This window comes from Miscanthus floridulus, chromosome 19, assembly GCF_019320115.1.
Source record: "Miscanthus floridulus cultivar M001 chromosome 19, ASM1932011v1, whole genome shotgun sequence".
Lineage (NCBI taxonomy): Eukaryota > Viridiplantae > Streptophyta > Magnoliopsida > Poales > Poaceae > Miscanthus > Miscanthus floridulus.
Genome location: NC_089598.1, coordinates 89,110,181 through 89,127,045, shown reverse-complemented (window position 1 = coordinate 89,127,045; position 16,865 = coordinate 89,110,181).

The following is a 16,865-nucleotide window of genomic DNA, read 5'->3' as shown; positions in this document are numbered from 1 at the left end:
ATGATGTCCGGTCACGGTTGGCTATATATTGCTATCGTGGAAGATAACCATGTGTTAATAATGAATTGTGACCGGGTGGGATGTCGATAGAGAAGCAACAAGGCAAGGAGGTCTTGGGTGTGGATCTATCCCCATCTGTGTCGGTTAAGGACCAATTAGCTGTACGTCCTCATGTCATGTTGAACGCATGCCTATCACTTAGTTGGTCGGATAACTCGTTCCGACCACGAAGCCAAGTAGCTCAACTCAGGCCGGAAGACCGAGAAGTGAAAGTGCACACCGTGGCGGTAGTAAGAATGTGTGGGGAGTTATTGGCGTAAGTCCGAGGTGAGATTGACCACCTAGCAAAGTGGACTCCCTGAGGGTGCGGCGCTGCTCGGAGCCATGATTCCTGAGGTGTACCAAAGGTGACCTATGGCTGCCTTCGCACGGTATGCCTGGGTTTGTGTTAGGAATACCCCTCCAGCTGGATAGGAATCGATTTGAATCATCGTCTCTCCCGGATAGTGAGAACTTGACTGAGCAGCGGCAACGTAGATGCACTTAATTGAACTTGATGGTTAAATCGATGATGATGATGATACAACATTATACCGGATATGGTTACTAATGTTTGGAGTTAATCAATTGCTTGCTCTAGTATAGGTGCTAATCTAGTTGACAGGTTAATATTGTTAACTTTCTGCTTACTCATAAATCAAATTATGCTCTCTTATCACTAAAGCTTTTATGCAAAATGGTTGTCAAGCAAGATCCACCGATAAAGCCTTGCATACTCCTTGGTGTCATTTATTTCTGGTTTACGATGGGTAAGTCTAGCTGAGTACATTCTGGTACTCAGGGTTTATTTCCCTCTTGTTGCAGATGACGTGCTCTATAACGGCTACTGTAAGTATTGTCTCCACCCTATGGGGGAGGAAGACTAGATCATGGGCATGATCATCTATGTTATCTTATCTTACTGCTTTTGCTGGATATGACTATGGTGCTGGCTTGTATTTGAACTAAGTGTGTGTGATGGCCTCAAACTACTTTGCTTCCGCTATTTGTGAACTCGTTCTGTAATAACTATGTGTACTCTGATGTATGAGGTACTTGTGAACTACTTGTGAAATGGATGTAACATGTGGCCTGCTATGTTGAATTACTGTGATCTTGGTTGTATGCAAGTTGATTTGAAATCCTTCATGGTTTTAGTTGACTACTGGGTTTATATGGGTTCAAGTATGACGGTTTGATCACTCCGGTGATTGCTTTCGTACTTGTGCTCTTATAAATTGGCTGGTTCTGTTACACTGACCCCCCCCCTTCATTTCAATTAAACCCATACATCCAAACGATGCATATGCGATCATCGCATCTCAATGTTTCATGTCGCACCACGAAACGACACCCACCTCATTCGATATGAGTGGCAACTAACCAAGGTTCAAAGGCCGGTCTGCAAAGGGCTCGAGGCCACCTTGCATCCAATAGAGCTACGGGAGAAAAACTGAGAGGAGCCCCAGCGGCCTTGCCCGACCCCGCTTAGAAGTAGATAGGGACATCTCGACCTTTCTCGTTCTATTCTAACCTCGAGTGAAACCCACAGAATCTCCATCGAGGAGAGCCCATCGGGCCACCTGAGCCTATCGAACGGCTCGGGCATCTACCGAGAAGCGGGTTAAGAAGTAGTGGAATGTCACATGAGGGCTCTACCGACCCTATCAGCTAATGATGGATCCAGATTCCACACGAACATACCCGTTAGCGAGTTCATTGAGCGTGACACTCGAGCCATCGAGGTAAGTGTCATCAACTCAGCCCCTCCAGTTGCGGAAACCGAGGATGGGGTGACATGCAAAACATGGCCGACCCCTATTAGACCCCAAGGGGCTCAGGGGCTCGAGTCGCTCGATCTGAGATTGAGAGACCGAAGTTTGAAGGTTGGCCCACGAAGGGCCCGAGGCCACCTCGCGTTAAACAAGAGCCAGTGGAGAAAACAAAGATGAGCCTTAATGGCCTTTGCCCAACCCACATTGAGGCGGATAGGGTCATCTCAACCTTCTAGTTCAATCCAGCCTCTAGCCGAGCCCATAGAATCCCCATTGAGGGGAAATCTGTTGGAAGGCGGGTCAAGGAGCAATGGAACGCCACCCAGGGGCTTTGCCGACTCTATCGCAAAGCAATGGGATCGGATTCCATCCAAACATCCCCGTTAGCGAGCTCATCAAGCACGTCACTCGAGCCTTCGAGGCAAGTGATGTCGCGTCAACCCCTTTAGTTGTGGAAACAGCGGACGAGGTGACAATCATAAGACGAGCCGACCCTTGACCGAATCCTCACCACGCGTGGGGGCTTGGGTAAGGCTAGGCCAGTAATGAGACCAAACACACGGTCATAGAACGATTGCCAAAATCCTAAGTAAGGGGTATGTGCAAATACAAGAGTAAGTTTGCTACCCTCGCTTCAGTCTCTAGTAACATCTGGCCCCAGCGATCGCAAGGGGTTGGATCTCACTTGAGGGCTGACAAAGGTATAAATACCTCCTTTTTTCAAAACAGTCGTTGCATCAGACCTCTTCCTCGCATTAAGGTTAGTGGCAAGGTTTGTGGGAGCAGATAAACGAGCATGCCTGGTAAGACTATAAAAAGCCCACGCCCCAACGGCTACGGTAACTTTGCTCACTAGTATAATCAAAATTTCCCCCTTATACACCTTGGGCCCTATGGTCTTAACAAACGGAAGGGTCTGATCGTATAAACCTTTTTTTCTCAATTGAAAAGGGAAGAAAGTAAGCTCAAACGAACAAAACAAAATTACAAATCTATCTGTAGACACAAAAGTACCAACACTTGTCCACATATTGCAGATAAATATTTACCAAACTTATTCAACTAACTACTTCCTTGGAGGGAGAACTATGTCTTTCAGCCTATTCACCAGGTTCCGTGCAATGGGAGTCACCGCCTTCTCAATCTCATCCAACTCGGAGTTTTTGTAGCTAGGCGTGAAGCCAAGGCTCATTGCCTCCAAGTTAACTTCCTCATCATAATGAGAGCGGGCAACAGCAAAGGCTTGAGTGATCCCGACGTGAAAGGTGTCCACTTCAAGCTGGCGCACCCGCGTCGTGATATCTACGACACAGACTGCAATTGAGCCGGTTTCCTCCGGCTGCTGTAACAACCCAAAAATCCACACACTGAAAATACCAACTACAAATTTTTTCTTAAAAACTTCCATGTGATGATGAGTGTCATGTATAGTAACCCAACCTAAGAAATGCATTAGGTCTAACCCCAACCCAAGTTAACACATAAGCATGGCATGTCATTAGTTAATTGCGTTTATTTAAATTCTAACAAATAAGTGTTGCATACATTGAATATGATTTGGATTTCCATTTGAGTTATGATATGCTTAACAACTCCAATAAATTAGGTGCACCAATTTGGAATTCAAATTTTAGAACCAAATTCGAATTCAAACAAAAGAGATGAAATGAAAAATAGAAAAAGGAAACGAGGAAGAAGGCCTCGTAGCCTAGGCTGCTCGGCTTCGCGGCCCAGCTAGCCCAACCGCGCCCACCTTGCACTGGCGCGCACGTATGCAGCCCACGAGCTGGCCTAGCACATCGCCCACGCCCGCACACCCGTCTGCCTCGCTCGCAGCCACTAGCCGCTGGACCCCGCATGTCAGCCGCACCCCCGTCTATAGTGTCGTCTTCCTCACCCACGCCTCAACTGCCTATGCGACCGGTGCCTGATAGCTATGGCAGGGGTGGGCTAGGGGGTCACGCCCAGGGCATGACTCTATCCCCTTGCACCGCGCCCACGCAACCCTGCACCACTGTCTGATGCGATGCACACGCCTCCACCGCACGATGCCATCCGCCCTGGGAGGCATGGCGCTCGGCTATAAAGCCAGCCCGCACGCCGCTCACGCCCGGTGCCCTAGCTTCTCCCTCAGCCTCCGCTGCCGCTTGGTGGCCCAGCAGCCACACCACAGCAAGAGTAGAGGGCCGAGAAGGAGATCGTGAGAGGAGGATCAGAGCCCCGCATGCTGTCGAAGTCGCCGGAGCCGAAGGCAACGCCGTCGTCATCATCACAATCGTGGGTCGGCACTGCACGGCACTGCTTCCGAAGCTACATGGCCGCAACTCGACACTACACCGCCATCCTTTCTTCCACAGCACCCACGGTGAGCCCTGGTTCATTCCCTGCTCGCCACTGGACCTTGCTACTCCGGCCATGGTGCTCCATACCGTGAGCGCGTAGGCCAAGGCCATCCCCGGCCTCCAGGCACACCAGCACAGCACACTCACATTGACCATGACCATCCCCAAGCCCTTGGACGTTGTAGGCCTCTCTAGGTTCCCCAGACGCCGTAGCTGAGCACGCATGCCGCGCTCACAACGCCGCCGCCATGACGCAGCCACCACCGGTCCGAGCACCAGACCACAGGTCCGAGCACCTGACCACCAGTCCGAGCACTAGACCACTGGTCCGAGCACCCGACCACCAGTTCGAGCACCTGACCACTGGTCCGAGCACTCGACCATTGATCCGAACATCAGACCATTGGTCCGAGCACCCGACCACCGGTCCGAGCACCGACCGCCGTGGCTAGTACCGCCAGGAGCGCCTGGCGCCTCCTTGACTCGCCCGTTTCGTTCGCTGAAGCCACGGGTAACTCACGCGCATGCCGTGACCACCCCGTAGGAGCCCGTAGTGACCCACGTGCCTCACCGTCGTCACCATGTCGCCGTGGCCGTCGGGAAGACCTTACCGACCACCTAGAAACTAGAAGTCCTGCCCTGAGCTTTGGACGCCCTCGCCACATCAACACGGCTCCGTACGAGCCTACACGCCCCACTGTGACTCCCTCCGAGGCCATAGCCACCACACCGACGCCGCCGATAGGATCGGAAGGCCGTCCGCCGTGGCCAAAGCCACTGGAGGCCCTAGAGGACCCCTCGACCTACCCAACATGCCCGCTAGAGCATTGTGACGCCCATGCGCACCATAGAGCCGGCCAATGCCGCTGCACCTGCGCCATTCCCGCACGCTGGTTGTGCTCGAGCCGCCGTTCGCCGTGACCAGTGACTTAGAATGCACCATCCGTCGCCCTGACTCCACCATTGCAGTCGCCGTGGCATAGGGAGGCTTTTCCCCACGTCTATTGGATGCCTAAGCCATTATGGGAGCTCACCGATGAGCATGTCGCTGGCAGGAGCACGCCGTGGAAGAAATAGAGGAGAAGGGGCAAGGTGAGCAGCGTAGCCCTACACCCGGTGCACATGAGCCGAGCCGAGGAGAAATGACGATGGGCTCGGTCCACCATGGACCCTACCTTAGGACCATGGACCAGGAGCGCTGGTCCACCGTGAGCCACACGGTGTGAGCCATGCTGCGGACGAAGCCCAATAAGAGCCCACGACCGTGACGTGGCTGCGCCACAGCACGCCACGTGTTCGGCCCGACCCGAGCCCACCAAGGCCCGTTTGAGACCCAGCACGTATTGACTATTGACCGATCAATGTTGACCGTTGACCTGGCCCCACATGTCAGCAGCACAGACACGCTGGACCCACACGTCAGATGCTGACGTCATGATGATGTCACGAGGGACCCACATGTCTGCGACCCAAGAGCCCCTGGACCCACCTGTCAGCTAGAACCGAGACGATGACGTCATGCTGATGTCATGCTGACATCAGCAAGCCACGTGGACCAACCCCAGCATGACACATGTCAGCCCAGGATTAATTCAGCCTTATTCCATTTTCAAAAATAGATTTAATCTTTGGAAATTCATAACTAATTCATACGACCTCGCAAAAATATGAAACCAGGACTAAAATTCATCTAAAATTAGGCTCTATGCAATGGACCCATGTTTGAGTGCATTTGGTTCTTTTGAATTTTCATTGCTTCTTTGTGCTATTCTATAGACGTCGCTAACGCGACTATAATGCGGTCGTTTGCAGATTCGGAGGAGAACCGGATGGACAAGGACCGTGAGTACCGTGAGGAGAATGGAGACGACTACACTGAAGGTGCCACATCCCACCCAATCTCGTAGCACCTATTATGCATGGCTTATATAGAACTGCTATCGCTTTACTTTACTGCTACAATTATATTATGCTAGGACTTGCATGGTAGTATGCTTGCTTGAAAGCCTTTACCTTGACGCAACCTTATCCCTGCACACCCTGCTGATAGGCTAGACACACGCTTGCTGCTATATATTTTATTACTTATACTTCTACTATGCTTATACTACGTGCGTGGTGGGAACTGGTGTTACCTGGACTATGGGGAGAGTGCTACGTGTGTGACTTGGGTGTGTGGAGGGTGAGGGTTGTGTCGACCAAGTTGGAGTATACGACGAGCCTGGGGCAAGTCTTGCCATGGGGTGCTACCTGGGCACCCCTGGAATGGATACCTATGGTGGGTAAAATGGTATATGAGGTGGACCTGGGTGTGAACCTGTGACGGGTGGAGCCCGGGATGGAGGTGCTGTGGTGGCACGGTGAATGGAAACCCCGATGGAGACATTTTGGCTTGGTCATCCCTAAGGACTTACTAGTACTCAGATTCACCAGGAAGCCTTACGTACCACTCGCCCTATATGGTGCGGGACGGCTGGACTACTTGGTAGGATATTGCCACTACTGCTAGGTTGATAGCGGACAGTGTAAGGAGGTATGGGGCACGAAGGATTTCCCCCACACCCTTCCGAGACTTCATGGAGACCTTGTGGACCCAGCTCATGACTCACAGTTTCAGCCACCCCATACTTGACTTGGGGTGAACCAGGGCTGAATGGTAGAGTGGTATTATCCTAGGCTAGCAAGCGGCCGGAATCAGCCTAGTTGACGACGGTCAGCGAGGAAGGCGGATCTTGTGGTTATGTAAAACCTCTACAGAGTGTATGGTTGATCGATCGATACATGTGCCGACTCATCAGCTATGGACCTTTCCTGGGTTTCGCTTAAACTAGATAGTGAGATGGGTCCTTCTCTTCTTTCCCCATGAGAGAGTGTCTGTCGTAGCCAGGGGGCTATGGGCCTTGAGACAGTGCCGAGAGGGAGTTGGCCTGTCGACTAAGCGATGGTATGGTTATGGTATGGTGATGGTATGGATATGGTGGTATATCGATCCTAGGATCGAAACCTGGCTCGGAAAAGGGGATGGGGTGGAATGTGTGTGGGAATGGTGTTAAAACTTGACGAACTATTACTATTTACTTGATATGCTATTGCATAGGAAACCCCAGCCTTATAGGTTCACTTTGCTTATACCCAACTTGCATCCAATATCCACAAAGCAATGCTCATAGGGTTGGGAGTGGCCAGTACAAATCATACTGATAAATTTTGGCACACAGGTTCTACTGAGGAGTATAGCTTCGAGGAGTTTGACGGATGAGGGGTTCGTGCCTACGCTCGAGTTTGGCGATCTTATCTTCAAGCTGTTCTGAATGAATGCTACTTTTGATTTCGCCAATGCGGCGATGTAATAAATTATGTAATTCCACACTATTTGTACTATGATATTATTGTTGTATGGATGTGATATTCGACTGGAATTTGGGTAATATGATCTACAACGATCTTGTTACACTTCGACGCTGTGGATTTCTCTTCATGGAAATCGGAGTCATTTCAGTTGGTATCAGAGCCATACTTGACCTTAGGACAAAACCCTTAGAAATGGATGATAGAATAGGACATGAACAGCCCTTCTTTTGGTTATATACTGACCCTGCATTTACTTTTATGCAAGGCTTATCTATTATTGACCTGCTAACACTTGTCCCCTTGAAACATGCAGATGGCAACGAACGTTGACTGGCCGCCACTAGGACCGCTACCTCTGGACCATGCCAAGCTTACCTTTGACCTATGTGAGCTCGAGGGTTTTGCACAGACCCTCTGCTGAGTTCTTGTCACGTTAGGTGTCCTCGACGAGCTTATCAAGGTCACCTGCACCAGGAAGCTAGCTAAGGAAGGAGGAATCGAAGGACCGATTGTTACCTCAGTGGAGTTCCTAGCTAGCACTACCTTAACTTCTGTCCCAGCTTTCACCGAGTTGACTATAGAGGACACAGTCGAGGAGGGACTGTGAGCTATCTCTCACAAGGCACTTCGCAGAGTGATGAGGGACCACTACGAGCACCTGAAGATGACAGAGTTCTATCTACTTCCCTAGGCCCTCGACCTCAGCCTTACCCCCAGTGAGTAGAGTTTCGCAGCAGGCAGAGTTATCCTTGCCGAGGAGGATAGATGCCTTCACGTCTTAGCTATTCACCTACTGGAGCAGGATAGGTACGTGACCTAGCTGGAGCAGAGGAGACATCAGGACCAGGCCCTCTGGTGGGAGTACTAGGAGCGAGACTCGTAGGGAGCATAGGAGCGAGCTAGTCTACTAGAGACAGTTGCCAAGCTGTAGGACGAGCTCAACCATCATGAGGAGGACCACAAAGCCAAGGTCGCTAACTTACAGGACAAAGCAGCCGACCTAGGCAACAGGAACTGCTACCTCAACAACAAGGTCTTGGAGTTGCAGAGTGAGTTGGACGACAAGAAGGCTGAGTTCAACCGCAGAGGAGACATAGAGAGATCCAAGGGGATTGATATGTTGAAGATCCAATCTCGGAACAAGACCCTAACTCAGGAGCTAGAGGAGTCCAGGAAGAAGGCCATTTGCAACCAGGGTCACCTGATCGAGGCACTCAGGCAGACCGAGTACCTACAGGACAAGTGTGAGAGGACATGGCAGGCTTGGCAGAAGTCTGACAGGAAGCACCTTAGGGAGATGAAGGGTATGTGGGATCAGCTACCCAAGGAGATTCGCAGCAAGACGAAGCCTAGGATAGAGGAGTTTGAGTTAGCCCCGACCCGCCTCAACCTAGACGCCTGCCCTACCCTACCTAGAGCCAAGCCTACAGAGGAGCTCGCCGAGGCCTTGAAGTACATATCCCGACTTCACAAGTCTAACGAGGAGATTGAGATCGAGAACAGTCGTATCCCAGCTGTGGTGTACGAGTTAGAGTAGATGACCCTACGTGGTCATGAGTCATGTCAGTAGCTTCCGTAAGTTGTACCTCATGATGTACCCCTTATGAGATGTATTATGAGACATTATGAATAGAACAATTCTCGCACGTCTTCAAGTGTAGCTACTGGAGATGATGCTATGTAATAAAAACCATGTAATGAATGTTTCAGATCTTATTGCATCTTTATGAATCTTATTGCTTCATAAATGTTTTTCTTTAAATCGTCAAAATCATGTAACCATATTGAACTATAAGCACTTATGGCACAAGCACTAAATTCTCTATGATCCATGTTGTAGATGCCAAACCGCCGTTCTAATCGCCTAATGAATCGAGGACGTGCGCCCACCCCTGAACCAGTTGAACCCAATGGGGGACATGGTGGCAACAACCGTGGTTGTGGCTATGGCTGTGGACATGGAGGGATACCTTTCCACCTAGAGAATACTCCGCCACTTGAGGAGAACATTCCTCCACCACCACCACTAAACCTGGCAGAAGTGATGGCACAATAGACCCAGCTTCTTGCAGCTCTTGTTGAAGGAGCAAACCATCACCAGGGGGGTCAGCAGAATGACTTCCAAAGGAAGCTAGAGGGATTTCTGAAGCTAAGGCCACCTACCTATGATGGCACCGACCCTGACCTGCTTGTAGCCGATGACTAGCTCAAGGAAATGGAGAAGAAGCTTGACCTCACTACTTTCACTGATGATGAGTGTGTTGGAGCTACCACACACCAGCTCATGGGTGCAGCACGTGCCTGGTGGGACAGTTTCAGTGACTCCCATGAGGACCCTGCCCACATCTCGTGGGATGAGTTCGCTGAGGCATTCACTGAGTATCACATTCCCAAGGGTATTATGGAGGCCAAAGCCGAGGAGTTCCGCAACATCAAGATGGGAAAGGATAGGGTGACTGAGTACACTACTCGTTTCACCAACCTCCTGTGCTATGCACCTTCTTATGTTGTGAACTCTGAGAAGGAGAAGCTATACTATTACCGCAAGGGACTTAACCCGCACATCAAGCTAAAGTTTGGCATTATTGAGAGCAACACATTGCGTGCTCTGGTGGATCGCTGCATCCAGATTGAGAAGGACTGTGTTGAAGCTGGAGAAGAGTACAGGGATAGGAAACATAAGCTTGAGGAGTCTCTCCGTGGTCGTGATCGCAAGAGGTTCCATAGAGATGCACCATCCAGGGAACGCTCTTGCCATAACAGGGATGACAACCCTAGATCAAGTAGGGGAAGTGGAGGCTACACTGCCAAATACTCCCGCCCTACTCAGGATCGTTACACCCGAGACCATCATGCTCAGGACCGCAACAGTCAGGACCATTTCAACCGTCCCCGCATAGTGAATGAATGCCCAGCACAGAACCGCTCCGCACCAAGCACTGGAAACTGGAAGGCACCCGCGTCAACCCCTATAGGCGGTACGTCTTTCCCCTGCTTTGCTTGTGGCCAACTAGGTCACAAAGCCGCTGAGTGCCCTCAGAACTCAGCTGCACAGAAGTCTTAGTTCAAGGGATCAGCTACTCGTGGACGTCTCAACCATCTAGACGCCGAGGAAGCACAAGCTGCCCCTGACGTTGTGTACGGTATGTTTTTAGTTAATGGCAATACTGCATTGGTTCTATTTGACTCTAGAGCAACTTGTTCTTATATATCATCCAAGTTTGCACGAGATCATGACGTATCTATAACCCCATGTGAAGATCCTATCATCACCAGCTCACCTTTAGGAGACCTAAAGTGCACCCACATCTGTAAAGGAGTGAGTCTTACCATTGAGGGTCTTATCTTTAGAGCTGACCTAACCCTGCTACCTTCCACTAACCTAGATGTCATCTTAGGTATGGATTGGTTAACCATTCACTGGGGTATCATATCATGTTCACCTAGATATGTCCAAGTGACCCACCCATCAGGCCAAGTCGTTAGATGTGAACCTCAGTCTGGAAAGTCCACCTCTATCCTATGTGCCCTTAAAGCAAGTTCAGAATCATGAAAAGAGGAGAAGATAGTTCATGATGTGCTAGTAGTAGAGACTATCCCGATGTATTCCCTGAAGAATTACTGGGTATGCCACCAGACCGTGATGTCGAGTTCATCATTGATCTATTACCGGGAATGGGACCCATTGCCAAGAGACCCTATCGCATGTCAGTTGATGAACTGACTGAGCTCAAGAAACAGCTTGATGAGCTCATCTCAAAGGGATATATCAGGCCCAGTGCTTCACCCTAGGGATCCCCCGTTCTGTTTGTTAAGAAGAAGGATGGCTCAATGAGAATGTGCATTGATTACCAGAACGTGAACGCAGTCACCATCAAGAACACGTACCCCCTACCAAGAATTGATGATCTGCTTGATCAGCTTCGAGGTGCAAAGTATTTCTCCAAGATTGATCTTAGATCAGGCTATCATCAGATGAAGATTCGAGAAAGTGACATCCCGAAGACAGCATTTGTGACTAGGTATGGTCAGTTTGAGTTCACCGTGGTGTCCTTTGGACTCACGAATGCTCCTGCATACTTCATGAACATGATGAATAAGGTTTTCATGGATGAACTGGATAAGTTTGTGGTGGTATTCATTGATGACATCCTTGTCTATTCATCCACCGCTAAAGAACACGAACATCATCTGAGAACAGTGCTTGAGAAACTAGCCCAACATCAGCTATACACAAAGTTCAGCAAATGTGAGTTTTGGCTATAGGAAGTTGCCTTCTTAGGCCATGTACTATCATCTGAAGGAGTCGCAGTTGACCCAGCCAAGATTGAAGCTGTGAAAGAATGGGATCAACCCCGTAATGTGACAGAAATCTGAAGTTTCTTGGGATTGGCTGGATATTATCGCCGATTCATCGAAAACTTCTCCAAGATAGCCCGTTCGATGACTAATCTACTGAAGAAGACCAAGGAGTTTGAATGGACGCCCGAGTGTGAACAAAGCTTCTAGGAATTGAAACAGAAGCTTACCACAACTCCTGTGCTATCATTGCCTGATATCAGCAAAGATTTCGTGGTCTATTGTGATGCATCCCATCAAGGACTTGGTTGTGTGCTGATGCAAGATGGAAGAGTGATAGCTTATGCTTCTCAACAGTTGAAAGAACACGAGAACCGTTATCCAACACATGATCTAGAGTTAGCAGCAGTTGTGCATGCCTTGAAGATCTAGAGACACTACTTGATAGGCAACAAGTGTGACATCTACACCGATCACAAGAGCTTGAAGTACTTTTTCACTCAAGAAGATTGGAATATGAGGCAACACCAATGGCTTGAGTTGATCAAGGACTATGACCTAGAAATTCACTATCATCCGGGAAAAGCTAATGTTGTCGCAGATGCTCTTAGTCGCAAGAGTTACTGTCACACCTTGATCACTGAATTAGTACCACCTGAGCTCAAGGGAGAGATTGATGATTTCCAACTTGAGATACTACCGCCTAACTTGTTGAATGAGCTCTGCATACAGTATGATCTCACAGATCGCATCCATCAAGCTTAAAAAAGTTGTGAAGAGATTGAGTATCTCCATGGTCTGATGAAACTAGGCTACAAGACCAACCACCAGGAAGATGAGCAAGGAACTATCTGGTTCAAGAACAGAATCTGTGTTCCATCTGACCCAGCACTACGAGAGGAAATTTTGTCAAAAGCTCATGATTCCAAATACTATATTCACCCTGGAGGTTCAAAGATGTATCAAGACCTGAAGAAACATTTCTGGTGGAAAGGCATGAAGACAGACATTGCAGGACATGTGGCACGCTGTGACACCTGCAACAGAGTCAAGGCTGAACATCAAAGGCCTGCAGGATTGCTAAAGCCTCTTGACGTTCCCGAGTGGAAATGGGAGAACATATCCATGGATTTCATAGTTGGATTGCCCCGTTCACAGAAAGGCAATGATTCCATCTGGGTGATTGTTGATCGCTTGACCAAGATTGCTCACTTTGTACCAGTAAAGACCAAGACCAACACTGAGAAATTAGCGGATCTATATGTTGAGCATATTCTCAGACTGCATGGAGCTCCCTCTAGTATTATATCTGATCGTGGTCCTCAATTTGTGTCCCGATTCTGGGAAGCTCTACACAAGTCCATTGGAACCAAACTTGATTTCAGTACCGCTTACCACCCACAGACAGATGGACAGACAGAACGAGTAAATCAGATCTTAGAAGACATGCTTCGCGCTAGTGTACTGAATTATGGCTCTGATTAGGAGAAATGCCTACCTTATGCAGAGTTCTCTTACAACAACAGCTACCAAGCTAGTATCAAGATATCGCCATTTGAAGCTCTATATGGCAGACCTTGTAAGACACCTTTGATGTGGTCCCAACCGGGGGAAAGATCATTCTTTGACTCCGCTAAGATTTAAGATGCAGAAGAAGGAGTTGCACAAGTGAAGGAGAATTTGAAAATTGCTCAAAGTCGATACAAGAGCTATGCCGACAAAAGGAGAAGAGAACTTGAGTTCAATGTGGGAGACTTCGTCTATCTCAAGGTATCCCCGCTACATGGAATTGTCAGATTCCATGTGAAAGGAAAGCTTGCCCTAAGATTTGTTGGCCCATACAAGATTTGCAAGAGGATTGGAAAGCTCGCCTACAAACTTGAGCTACCCAAGGAATTGAGGGGTGTACACTCCGTATTTCATGTCTCACAGCTACGCAAGTGTTTGAGAGTGCCCGATGAAGTAGTTCCAACTGATACACTTGACATTCAAGACACACTTGAGTATAAAGAACATCCTATCAGAATTCTAGGTAGAGATACCAAAGAGACCCGAAGCAAGACTATCCCTATGTGCAAGATCCAATGGAGCAATCACACAGAGAGAGAAGCAACATGGGAAAAAGAGTCTGACCTCTGGCTATGATATCCTTACCTCTTCAAAGAGTACATTATGCTTTAATCTCGGGGACGAGATTCTGTTAAGGGGGTAGGACTGTAACAACCCAAAAATCCACACACTGAAAATACCAACTACAAAATTTTTCTTAAAAACTTCCATGTGATGATGAGTGTCATGTATAGTAACCCAACCTAAGAAATGCATTAGGTCTAACCCCAACCCAAGTTAACACATAAGCATGGCATGTCATTAGTTAATTGCGTTTATTTAAATTCTAACAAATAAGTGTTGCATACATTGAATGTGATTTGGATTTCCATTTGAGTTATGATATGCTTAACAACTCCAATAAATTAGGTGCACTAATTTGGAATTCAAATTTTAGAACCAAATTCGAATTCAAACAAAAGAGATGAAATGAAAAATAGAAAAAGGAAATGAGGAAGAAGGCCTCGCAGCCCAGGCTGCTCGGCTTCATGGCCCAGCCAGCCCAACCGTGCCCACCTTGCACCGGTGCGCACGTACGTAGCCCACAAGCCAGCCCAGCGCGTCGCCCACGCCCGCACACTCTACCTCACTCGCAGCCACTGGCCGCTAGACCCCGCATGTCAGCCGCACCCCTGTCTATAGTGTCGTCTTCCTCACCCATGCCTCAACCGCCTACACGACCGGTGCCCGACAGCTGTGGTAGGGGTGGGCCAGGGGGTCACGCCCAGGGCATGACTCTGTCCCCTTGCACCACACCCACGCAACCTCGCACCACCGTCTGATGCGATGCACACGCCTCCACCGCACGATGCCATCTGCCCTGGGAGGCATGGCGCTCGGCTATAAAGCCAGCACGCACGCCGCTCATGCCTGGCGCCCTAGCTTCTCCCTCGGCCTCCGCCGCCGCTTGGTGGCCCAGCAGCCGCACCACACCGAGAGTAGAGGGCCGAGAAGGAGATCATGAGAGGAGGATCAGAGCCCCGCACGCTGCCGAAGTCGCCGGAGCCGAAGGCAACGCCGTTGTCATCATCACGATCGTGGGTCAGCACTGCACGGCACTACACCGCCATCCTTTCTTCCACAGCACCCACGGTGAGCCCCGGTTCATTCCCTGCTCGCCACTAGACCTTGCTACTCCGGCCATGGCGCTCCATACCGTGAGCGTGTAGGCCAAGGCCATCCCTGGCCTCTAGGCACACCAGCATAGCACACTCACGTTGACCGTGACCATCCTCGAGCCCTTGGACGCTGTAGGCCTCTCTAGGTTCCCCGGACGCCGTAGCCGAGCACGCATGCCGCGTTCGCAACGCCGCCGCCATGACGCAGCCACCACCGGTCCAAGCACCTGACCATAGGTCCAAGCACCTGACCACTAGTCCGAGCACTAGACCACTGGTCTGAGCACCCGACCACCAGTCTGAGCACCCGACCACTGGTCCAAGCACTTGACCACCGGTCCGAACATCAGACCACTGGTTCGAGCACCCGACCACCGGTCCGAGCACCGACCGCCGTGGCTAGTACCGCCGGGAGCGCCTAGCGCCTCCTTGACTCACCCGTTCCATTCGCTGAAGCCATGGGTAACTCACGCGCACGCCGTGACCACCCCGCAGGAGCCTGTAGTGACCCACGCGCCTCGCCGTCGTCACCATGTCGCCGTGGCCGCCAGGAAGACCTTACCGGCCACCTAGAAACCGGAAGTCCTGCCCTGAGCTCTGGACGCCCTCGCCGCATCCACACGGCTCCATAGGAGCCTACACGCCCCACTGTGACTCCCTCCGAGGCCATAGCCACCACACCGACGTCGCCGACAGGATCGGAAGGCCGTCCGCCGTGGCCAAAGCCACCGAAGTCCCTAGAGGACCCCTCGACCTACCCAACATGCCCACTAGAGCATTGTGACACCCATGAGCACCACAGAGCCGGCCAATGCCGCTGCACCCGCGCCATTCCCGCACGCCGGTTGTGCTCGAGCCGCCATTCGCCATGACCAGTGACTAGTGTTTTTCTAAACGCTAAACGGTAAACAGTCGGTCACCTACCGTTTAGCCATTATTCGAGCAAAACGTCCCATTAAACGGGCTAAATGGCCAATTAAACAGGGTAAACGGGTGATTAAACGGAAACGATGCACCACTGTGTAGCGTTTACATGGTGTGTAAACGGGCTAAACGACCGTTTAGGCGAACGGTGCCAGTGACTTAGAATGCACCATCCGTCGCCCTGACTCCACCATTGCAGTCGCCGTGGCACAGGGAGGCTTTTCCCCACCTCTATTGGATGCCTGAGCCATTGTGGGAGCTCACCGGTGAGCATGTCACCGACAGGAGCACGACGTGGAAGAAACAGAGGAGAAGGGGCAAGGTGAGCAGCGTAGCCCTGCACCCGGTGCACATAAGCCGAGCCAAGGAGAAATGACGATGGGCTTGGTCCACCATGGACCCTGCCTTAGGACCATGGACCAGGAGCGCTGGTCCACCGTGAGCCACACGGTGTGAGCCGTGCTGCGGACGAAGCCCAGTAAGAGCCCACGACCGTGACGTGGCTGCGCCATAGCACGCCATGTGTTTGGACCGACCCGAGCCCACCAAGGCCCATTTGAGACCCGGCATGTATTGACCGTTGACCGATCAATGTTGACCGTTGACCTGGCCCCACATGTCAGCAGCACAAACACGCTGGACCCACACGTCAGATGCTGACGTCATGATGACGTCACGAGGGACCCACATGTCTGTGACCCAAGAGCCCCTGGACCCACCTGTCAGCTCGGAACCGGGACGATGACGTCATGCTGATGTCAGCAAGCCACGTGGACCAACCCCAGCATGACACGTGTCAGCCCAGGATTAATTCAGCCTTATTCCATTTTTAGAAATAGATTTAATCTTCAGAAATTCATAACTAATTCATACGACCTCAAAAAAATACAAAACTAGGACCAAAATTT